The sequence below is a fragment of the Hippopotamus amphibius genome, chromosome 2 (genome assembly GCF_030028045.1).
Source record: "Hippopotamus amphibius kiboko isolate mHipAmp2 chromosome 2, mHipAmp2.hap2, whole genome shotgun sequence".
Taxonomy (NCBI): Eukaryota; Metazoa; Chordata; class Mammalia; order Artiodactyla; family Hippopotamidae; genus Hippopotamus; species Hippopotamus amphibius.
In genome coordinates, this window is record NC_080187.1 from 198,465,989 (window position 1) to 198,475,017 (window position 9,029).

Consider the following 9,029-nt stretch of genomic DNA (forward strand, 5'->3'; position numbering starts at 1 on the left):
GGTACACCAGGTTCAATCATCTGTTTTTATACACATATCCCCGTATTCCCTCCCTTCCTTGACTCCCCCCCCCCGGAGTCCCCCCCACCCTCCCTGCCCCAGTCCTCTAAGGCATCTTCCATCCTCGAGTTGGACTCCCTTTGTTATACAGCAACTTCCCACTGACTATTTTACAGTTGGTAGTATATATATGTCTGTGCTACTCTCTCACTTCGTCTCAGTTTCCCCTTCACCCCCTGCCCCCTCCCATACCTCCCATACCTCGAGTTCTCCAGTCCAAAAAACAGTGGTTAGATGCCACGAAGTAGGTGGCAGTGCCTTAACCATATGCGTGTTGTCAGGCCCAAGGGCCTCTTCCATCCTTGTCAAGGGGAGTGCTAACCTTCTCTCCTTTCATACAACACTACCCATCTGTTTTTAAGAATCACTCTCCACTCCCCTTTCCCATCCTACATTCTAGTTCTTGAACACACCAAGTGAAGAGGGGTGAGCAAACATGGCATTTCACATTTGGAAGGGGTCCAGGTTCTGGGCTGTCACAAAGCTTGGTTTCTAACCCTCTCTTGACACAGGTGTCTGTGACTCTAAGCACAGTGGAACACAACTACTTGGTATCTTAGTCATGTCATTTACTCAAGTGCAGGAGGGCCCCACAGCGCCAGAGTCTAGAAGGCACAAGCAAAAGTGAAGAAGCGGCTGTCACGAGATGATGAATGGCTGCCCTCTGAAGTTTTGATTTGGATCCTAAGTGATAAAACTGGACCAACCGAGGAAACTTGATAATTTTCTCTGCTGCAGAGCAGCCACCTGGCGAATATCGGTTTGCAACCACCAACCCTTGGCAGAGGTTGGAACAGCAGCTATAATTATAAAGAGCAGGGAGGAGACTCTAAAAATCTCTTCTGAGCGGCAAAAATTCTGAAAATCAAGATAATTACAACACTAGCTCATCCTGATTTGCTTGGCTATTTATAGATGAGGAGAAGCTGATGCATGGAGAGCTTTTTCTTTTTTTTCTTCTTTTCTATTTGCATTAAATCCTGTGTGGCTCCTCTCTGAAATGTGTGCATATGCTGCGTCCATGTGAGATGCCACCACTGGCACTTGTCATAAGAATTAAATCCCTCTCAAGCTTGTTTACAGCTCAGCACTTGTCATACTGCTCTCCTGAGCTTCATGGCTGGTTGGGTTCTTTTTTTCCCCAGCTCTGCGGAAGATTTAATTTCTTTTTTGTTTATGTGTGTACTTACCCTTGCAGGTGCAGGAAAGAAAAAATTGCTGTGCCCAGATGTTTTGAAGCTGCAGTAGCATACATACAACTCAGATTAAACAGAAAAAATTGCATAAGATAAGGCAAGTGCTTCAAGTACGTTATTCTATAGGGTATTTAATAAACCTATCATGTCTTCTTGACAGTGAGACTCTTGAATATAACGTTAGGAACAGAGCAATATTTTAAGGCTTCAACAGCTCAATTCACGTATAGATTATTTTACAATGAGATTTGTCACTTTTTGAGTGGGGCACATTACATTTACCCCATTTTCAACTTAGAAAATATCTTTCCGGAACAGAGCAGTCTGGGAATTGGGTGGAAACACCGCCTATCAAGCTGTCTCAGTTCATTACTGGATTAGTTAGACCTCGGGGATCCGAGGCCAGATTTCACCTTAGTTTTGAAACACAGCAAACATAAGCCAAACACAAACAACCCTCTTGCTGCTCGTTGAGCTCTGTACTAATATGCAAAAACCCTGCCCGAGTTGCAGATGGATAATGCTTCTGTGGCCCCTCAGTTTGGATTTTCCTTTCCCCAAGGTGATGGGCTAACCTGCTTTGTACACAGCAACTGTCAAACGGGGGAAGGAGTTCAACTCAGGAGAAGAGATAATGCTCAAAGTTCTCCAGGCTCCATCAACAATTATTTCCCATGACTGCATGGAGGTAGCTTATCACCTTTGGCAATGGGCATTTTAAATATTCCTCACAGCCAAAGCGGAGATCATGGTGCTAATCATGAAGCCCTGTGTAATATGCCCATCTCCGCTTCGTGACATCGTCCCCTCCAGGGCCCCGGGAGCATTCCTATTTTTACCTTTCCTGGGAGGTGTAGAAGAGTTCCCAGCTGACTTGCTTAAGATGTTGGTTTAAAAGAAAACTTCCATCTCCCTTTGCTCATGAAGCTAAAGACCCTCAGCAGAATTAGGAAAAGAGTGCTGTAGGCCTCTGTTTCTTTGAAGGGAGGAAAGAGGTCATGTAAAAAGAGAAAAAGAGAAGTTCTCACATTTTAATTTAAGAGCCAGTCCTGGATCCCCAGCTGGCAAAGCCTTTTATAGTCAGTTCTTGGCCCAGCATTTTGCATCTGCAAGATCAGAGCTTATTAGTATCATCTCTTACTTCTACCTCTGAACGCTGCCACCAGAGACTGTGAAAGTCTTAGACTATACACACTGCAAGGCAAATGGCTCTTCCTTAACTACCACAGTGAAGGTTTTTGTTTGCACTGATAGACTTATATTCCCCTAGCCATACTGATAATATTAAACACTCTCATCATTCCAATATCTTCTAGAACCCTCACTTAGAAAATGGAGAATACAGTAGAAATCTATATTGACTATAATGGGCTGTGTGTGAAACAAAGAATGGTAGGATCTAGAAACACCTTTGGTTTCATAGACTATGACAGTGATGCCTCTGCTTATAGGTCACTGATCGGTTCTGGCAACAAAACCATCATATAATTCATAGTTTTGTCAATTTCTGTTTTCTCTCTTTAATTTGTTCAAAGCATCTCATTAAACCAGGAAGCCTGCAGATTCATCAAGATACAGTGGAACTTTATGAATGAGATCTGTTGTGTTGGTGATGGTTGTTTTGCTAGTGTAAATAATTTATTACATTTTTAGCATGTAATGCTTATAAATATTTTAAACATATGAACCTTGGACATTGCAGCTGCAATCAACCACCACTGTCCACCATCAGACTATCGGTGACGGGACCACAACCACACCAGTGGTTAGATGTGGCCAGCTCCTTACTCTCACTGAAGTGTGAGTCTGTGTGATGACTTCAGCGGCCCAAAAGGCACCCGCGCCCCCTCCTCAAACCTTCACAAACATGTACACAAACACACGTGTGCACTTGCCAGAACCAAAAATTTATGTAAAACATTGACCGCTTCTGCTGAGAGTCAGCTATATTGTGTTGAGAAGTGACACAGTGAAGGTAGTGTGTGTTTTTTAATATGTTTATCAAATTTGTTTGAGCCTGGAGCAAAGTCAGGAGAAGGGAGTCTCTAGCTGGCAGACTCTGTTAGATCACCAGAACAAAAGGCACTGGAAAGGAGTCTGGAGACAGAGGGTACTCTTAGGAGGGATGGAGGGGAAGCAGAAGCAGGGGAGAGGGACATTCTATATGCACTCTGTCTGCTTCAAAACTTCGTCTGAGAAATGACTGGCTAGTAGACAACAGGCAGAAGCCAAGCTAAGGTCAACTAGAAGCAACCCCCTTATCTCTGAACCCACACGTTCAGAGGGGCTAAAGCTTTTATTGCAATTACTTGTTTCCTCTTTCCTGTACAGTAGTCTCAACCTACCTTTCCAGCTCATCTCCTGCCACTCTAATTCTTACCTAAAACTGATCACCTTTGTTGAACACTTCATGCAATTCCGTGCCTTCGTATCCCGGCGCAGGCTCTTTGGAAAGCTCTGTGCCGTCCTCCATTTGAAAGCTGCTGCCCGTCTTTTGTTGTGATATCTTTCTCGAGCAGATCAGTCAGTCTCCCCACTGTGCTTCCAGCGTATGTCTTACACATTTATTGTCTAGTATTGGGATTGTCTGAGTGTTGCCCTCTCATCAAGGTGGAACTCCCACAGAGCAATGATGGCACTTGCTCACCTTTGTATCCTCAATGTTTAACTCACCGTAGGCACTCGATATATGTTTAATGGATGAATGGGGCACTGCAATTTTTAAAGAATGAAGAGTGTGAGGAATTAGCAGGTGAGAAAGTTCCAACTGAGGGTCTCATCAAAACTCCAGCCACATTCTTACAGAGGTCCATCTTCAACTTCCAAATATTCAACTCTTAACACTTACATCCTTTCCAAATCAGAGCTATAATCAAGGTAAGTGTCAAGGCTGAGAAAAACCATAGGAAAAGTATTGGGATCCTGAGAATTTGAAGATGGATTTAAACTTCAGTGAAATACCTACACTGCCTGCGTTATTTCTTTATGCATTTAATAGAGCGCTTACCTCTCAAAACCCGGCTGTGGCTTGATCTTACATTTTCTTCATACTTGCTTCAACACCTGTTAACCACAACACTGAGGTTGCTGGTCCTGGCTTCACCTTGCTCTCTGGCTGTTGCTACAACGGTGTAACCGCGGCTCTGCAGCTGCTACACTGGCAGTCGTTGCGGGGATCGGGGCTGGCCTCTGGCCCCTGGGTTGCTTTAACAGTCACACAGTTCTAGGTGTGGTAGAGGCCTCTTTCCTTCTGGCTTCCACAGCCCTTTGCGCATCCTGTCCTTGTAAAGCCCATCACTTCAGGGTAGTAGCTATGCATATCTATTGCCCTCACTGGACTGCAAGTTCTGTGAGGGAAGGACTGTGCCCTACTCATTATCTTTTCTCTGACACTCTCAGGGCCTAGCAATGGAAGGAAAAAAATGAATAATGAATGAATGAATGATGAATGAATGAGTGAAAATGTTCTCATTAAAATTCTTTGTTGGAACTTTGTCACTCATCACTCCTCTGTTATTATTCCCTATCAAATGATACTTCTGATTTAGTGTAATTGCTTGCTTTTTTTTCCCTTCACCCTGGAAACAAGTAATCTTTCTTGATTATCAACAGCTATGCTATAACACAAAAATAGAAAAATCTAGACATGGTATAAACCTGCTAATGGCTTCCTTTCTGAGAGCTATCTTTGTACATCTCTAAATCACTTTTAATAATATTTGATTTCTTCACTCTCTCAGGCCAGTTAGACATGGTGCACCCTACTTATGTAGCTGAGTGTATCTAATTCCATAAGCATCGCAGATATAAGGATGCTGCATTCTGAAAATACTACTTATAATTTTTTTCATTTGAAGGATGGAATGTTTCCACTTTTTGGGGTCTTGAAAGGTGTATCTCTGTTTCAAAAAAATTTTATTGAAGTATATTTGATGTACAATATTATATGTTACAGGTGTACAATATAGTAATTCACAATTTTTAGAGGTTATACCCCATTTATACTTATTATAAAGTATTGGCTATATTCCCTGTGTTGTACAATATATCCTTACAGCTTATTTTATACATAATAGTTTGTAGAGAGGTGTTTCTTGAGAGTCTTTGGGAAATTAGGCAATATGCTGAAACTATTACACCTTCTAGTAATAACGATGCCAAACAGATGATCCTTCCCACTTGAATTATCTATCTTGACTCACCTAAATTTAATCTCCATTTCCAAGTCAGAAAGCACTTACGGGTGTGGTGAAATGAGAACTAGGAGCCTGGGCTACGAGCAGACTGAAGCTGACCGGTCAACGAGGCCACAAATTGTCAAACTCCATGCTCTTCCTGTCTGTAAAACAAGAATAATAATATTGATGGCACAAGGTCCTTGTGAAAATTAAAAGAAAACCTTGCATGCTTAGCACTTGTAGCCAAATTTTATGAAGCAGCATTTTCTCTGTTGATGTTAGTACCCTTCCTTTTCTGACCCTCTGGTCTCCACCAGAGCTTCTTTTCCCATCAGGGTGCACTGTGGTATCAATATACAGGTATAACTTCCTGTAGCAGAGGGACATCTGAAGGTGTGTGCTTCATATAGTTATACAATTGAGACAAACAATTTTAAACTTACAATGAGGCAATTTCACAATGCTCTGATATAAAATTCTGGGAACTTTTGGTTCCTCCCTAGTGATAGTGCCTTTTTTTTCAGTCCAGAGATTTCTCTCCTAGGCTCAGTCTTTGGGATTACTAATCTTCCTACTTCACTCACATTCTTTTTCTCCTAACCCTTCAAATCTCAGAGCAGGGTCTTTGCTTCTCCACCAGTCATGCTGGAAGCTGCCTTTGTTCCCAGCTCAGCCAGGGTCTTCCCTGGCTTCTCCTCACAGGAAAATGCTCCAGTTTCCTGGTCCAGGCTCCAGTTCTCTGATCTGGGGCCTCCCCCAGGAGCCCATTCCAAGTGACTTTCCTGTCAGCTCTGCCCAAGCAAACACTCCCATCCCCAGATTTTAAGGCTGAACTACTTGACAGAGTATTCCTCCAACTTCTCCGCTGGGTCATTTGTTTCGGTTCTTTTCTGGACTGTCAGTTATCCTGAAAACACACCTAGCCCGTCAGTCACTTCCATTCACCATTTTAATCTCAGCCTCTTATGGAAAATCCCTGCCCTTCACAGGGGTGATAGAGTTGACCGCAGTCAAAGGCATGTTTACAGCTAAAGAGCACTCTTGACTCTGGAAGTTGTTTCTCACCTTCCTTTACAAAAGTAAAACCAGTTCAGAGTGGGTATTTATGTTTTGTTACATTACTTCCACCTTCAACTAACTAGTTTCCTTTCAACTAACAGTCAGTTTGGGAGAAAAAAGATTTTTAAACTTAAAATGTTATTTTTCCTCCACTAAAAAAATTTTTATTGTCAAAAATGCAAAAAATACAAATAAACAAAAAGAAAAATAAGATACTATATAATCCCATAAACCAGACCTAATCTAACCACTGCCAACACTATCACGATGGTTGCAAAAGGATTCTTTAAATAATGTGATAATGTGCATATACTAGTTTCTTGACTAGTATAATCTCATTCATAATCAAACTAGGTTAGGGGTATTTGACTTAATGCAATAGTTTTAATTTTGTTAAAGATGCAACATCAATGCAGTAGGTTTTTAGAAATGTAAATTCTGCTATTAAGAAGCACTTAACAAAAGGTTCCACTGGTGCTTTTCATAGTGTTTATTTTCATAGCATCTAGTTCTAAATTGGCTTATATTTATCAGTGACTAATGTAGCAACAAATTGTATTAGTTTAACTATTTCTTAGCTTATGAATATACTTACCATTTTTAAAAACAAACAGCTTCCTTAAGGAAGTTTCTGTCCCTGGTCTTCATTGTCTCTTCCAGGGCTCATCCCTTGCTCATGGTCCTTTTACTGGCAAATACTGAAAAGGATTATCCGCATGAGCTACCTTCACTCCCTTACTGCTAAATTCCCCTTAACCCTGGGCACCCTGGATTCCTCCCATGCTACTCTCCTTACCCTAGGTGCCTCTATTTCTTAGGACAGAGGGGCGGCTATTTCAAAGCAGATTGTTCTTTTTCTATTGAGTTATATGAGTTCTTTATACATTTTGGATATTAACACCTTATCAGATATACAGTTTTCTAACATTTTCTCTTAATTTGTAGATTGTCTTTTCATTTTGTTGATGGTTTCCTTTGCTTTACAGAAACTTTTAATTTGATGTAATCCCACTTGTTTATTTTTGCTTTCGTTGCCTCTGCTTTTGGTGTCAAATCCGAAAAATCATTGCCAAGACCAAGGTTAAGGAGCTTATTCCCTATATTCTTTTCTAAATGTTTTATGGCCTCGGGTCTTACATTCAAATCTTGAATCCATTTTGAGTTGATTTTTGGGTACTGTGTACACATGTTCATTTTTAGATATATGATTTGCAAATATTTTCTTCAGCCAGTGGTTTGTCTTTTCATTTTTAAATGGTGTCCTTTGAAGAGGAAAAGTTTTTAATTTTGCCAAAGGCCAATATATTATTTTTTCAAATGGACTGTGCTTTTGGTGTCGTATATAATATATCTTTGCCCAACCCAAAGTCACAAAAATTTTTGCCTGTGTTTTTTTTCTAGAAATTTTATAGTTTTAGCTTTTGCACTGATGTCTATGACCCATTTTGAGCTAATTGTTGTGTATGGTGTGAGGTAAATTTCTATAAGTTTGGTTTTTTTAAAATGGATATTCAATTATTCCAGCTCCATTAAAAACAAGACTGTTCTTCCTCCACTGAATTGTTTTGGAAACTTTGTCAGAATTAACTGACCATAATATGTGCATTTATTTCTAGACTAACTGTTCTTTTATATTGATTTGTATGTTTATCTTTATGCCAACACCATATATTAATTTCTTAAATTTTGTAGTAAGTTTTGAGATCAAGTAGGATAAATCCTCCAGTTTTGTTCTTTTCAACGTGGTTGTTTTTGGTTTTGGTTTTGGTTTTTTTTGGGGGGAAGGGGGTCTATTCTAGGTGATTTTCATTTTCATATAAATTCTAGGATCAAATTGTCAACCTACTGAGATTTTGATAGGAATTTTATCTACTCTATTGGTTAATTTGGGGTATATTGCCATCTTATCAATATTAACTCTTCCAGTTCATGAACATAGTATATATCACCATTTATTTAGGCCTTTAATTTCTCTCAACAATGACATAGTTTTCAGTGTAAAGGTCTTGCCTTTTTATCAACTTTATTTGTAAGTATTTTATTCTTTTGTATGTTACAGTGAGTGGAAAATTTTTTTCAATTTCATTACTGGATTGCTGTATTGATATTATATCATGTGGCCTCACTTCTTAGTTCTAATAGGTGTTTTTTTTTGTTTGTTTGTTTTTTACTAGATTCTCTAGAGTTCTTACAGGCAGGGTGGAGGGAAAGGAGATGATTTAGTGCTCTCCTTAGGAGAAAAGTCCCTCCCTATCCCAATGTCAGCCATAACAGCTCTAGTTCTATCTTTTTGATTTATTGAGTTTCAGCATTAAAAAAGTTTGATTACAAATAATCTATAACAAAGGAGGCAAGAATATTCAATGGAGAAAAGACAGCCTCTTCCATAAGTGGTGCTGGGGAAACTGGACAGCTACGTGTAAAAGAATAAAATTAGAACACTCCCTAACACCACACACAAAAATAAACTCAAAATGGATTAAGGACCTAAATGTAAGGACAGATACTATAAAACTCTTAGAGGAAAACTTAGACA

The 9,029-nt window shown here is 39.9% G+C and overlaps 1 non-coding gene across 1 annotated transcript; it reads right to left on the reverse strand.

The window, feature by feature from the left end:
• Positions 1 to 278: 278 nt before the first annotated feature.
• Positions 279 to 404, reverse strand: LOC130847261 (U6atac minor spliceosomal RNA). The gene has a single exon (XR_009052044.1). It is a non-coding gene; the product is annotated as a U6atac minor spliceosomal RNA (small nuclear RNA).
• Between the last annotated feature and the right edge of the window lie 8,625 nt (positions 405 to 9,029).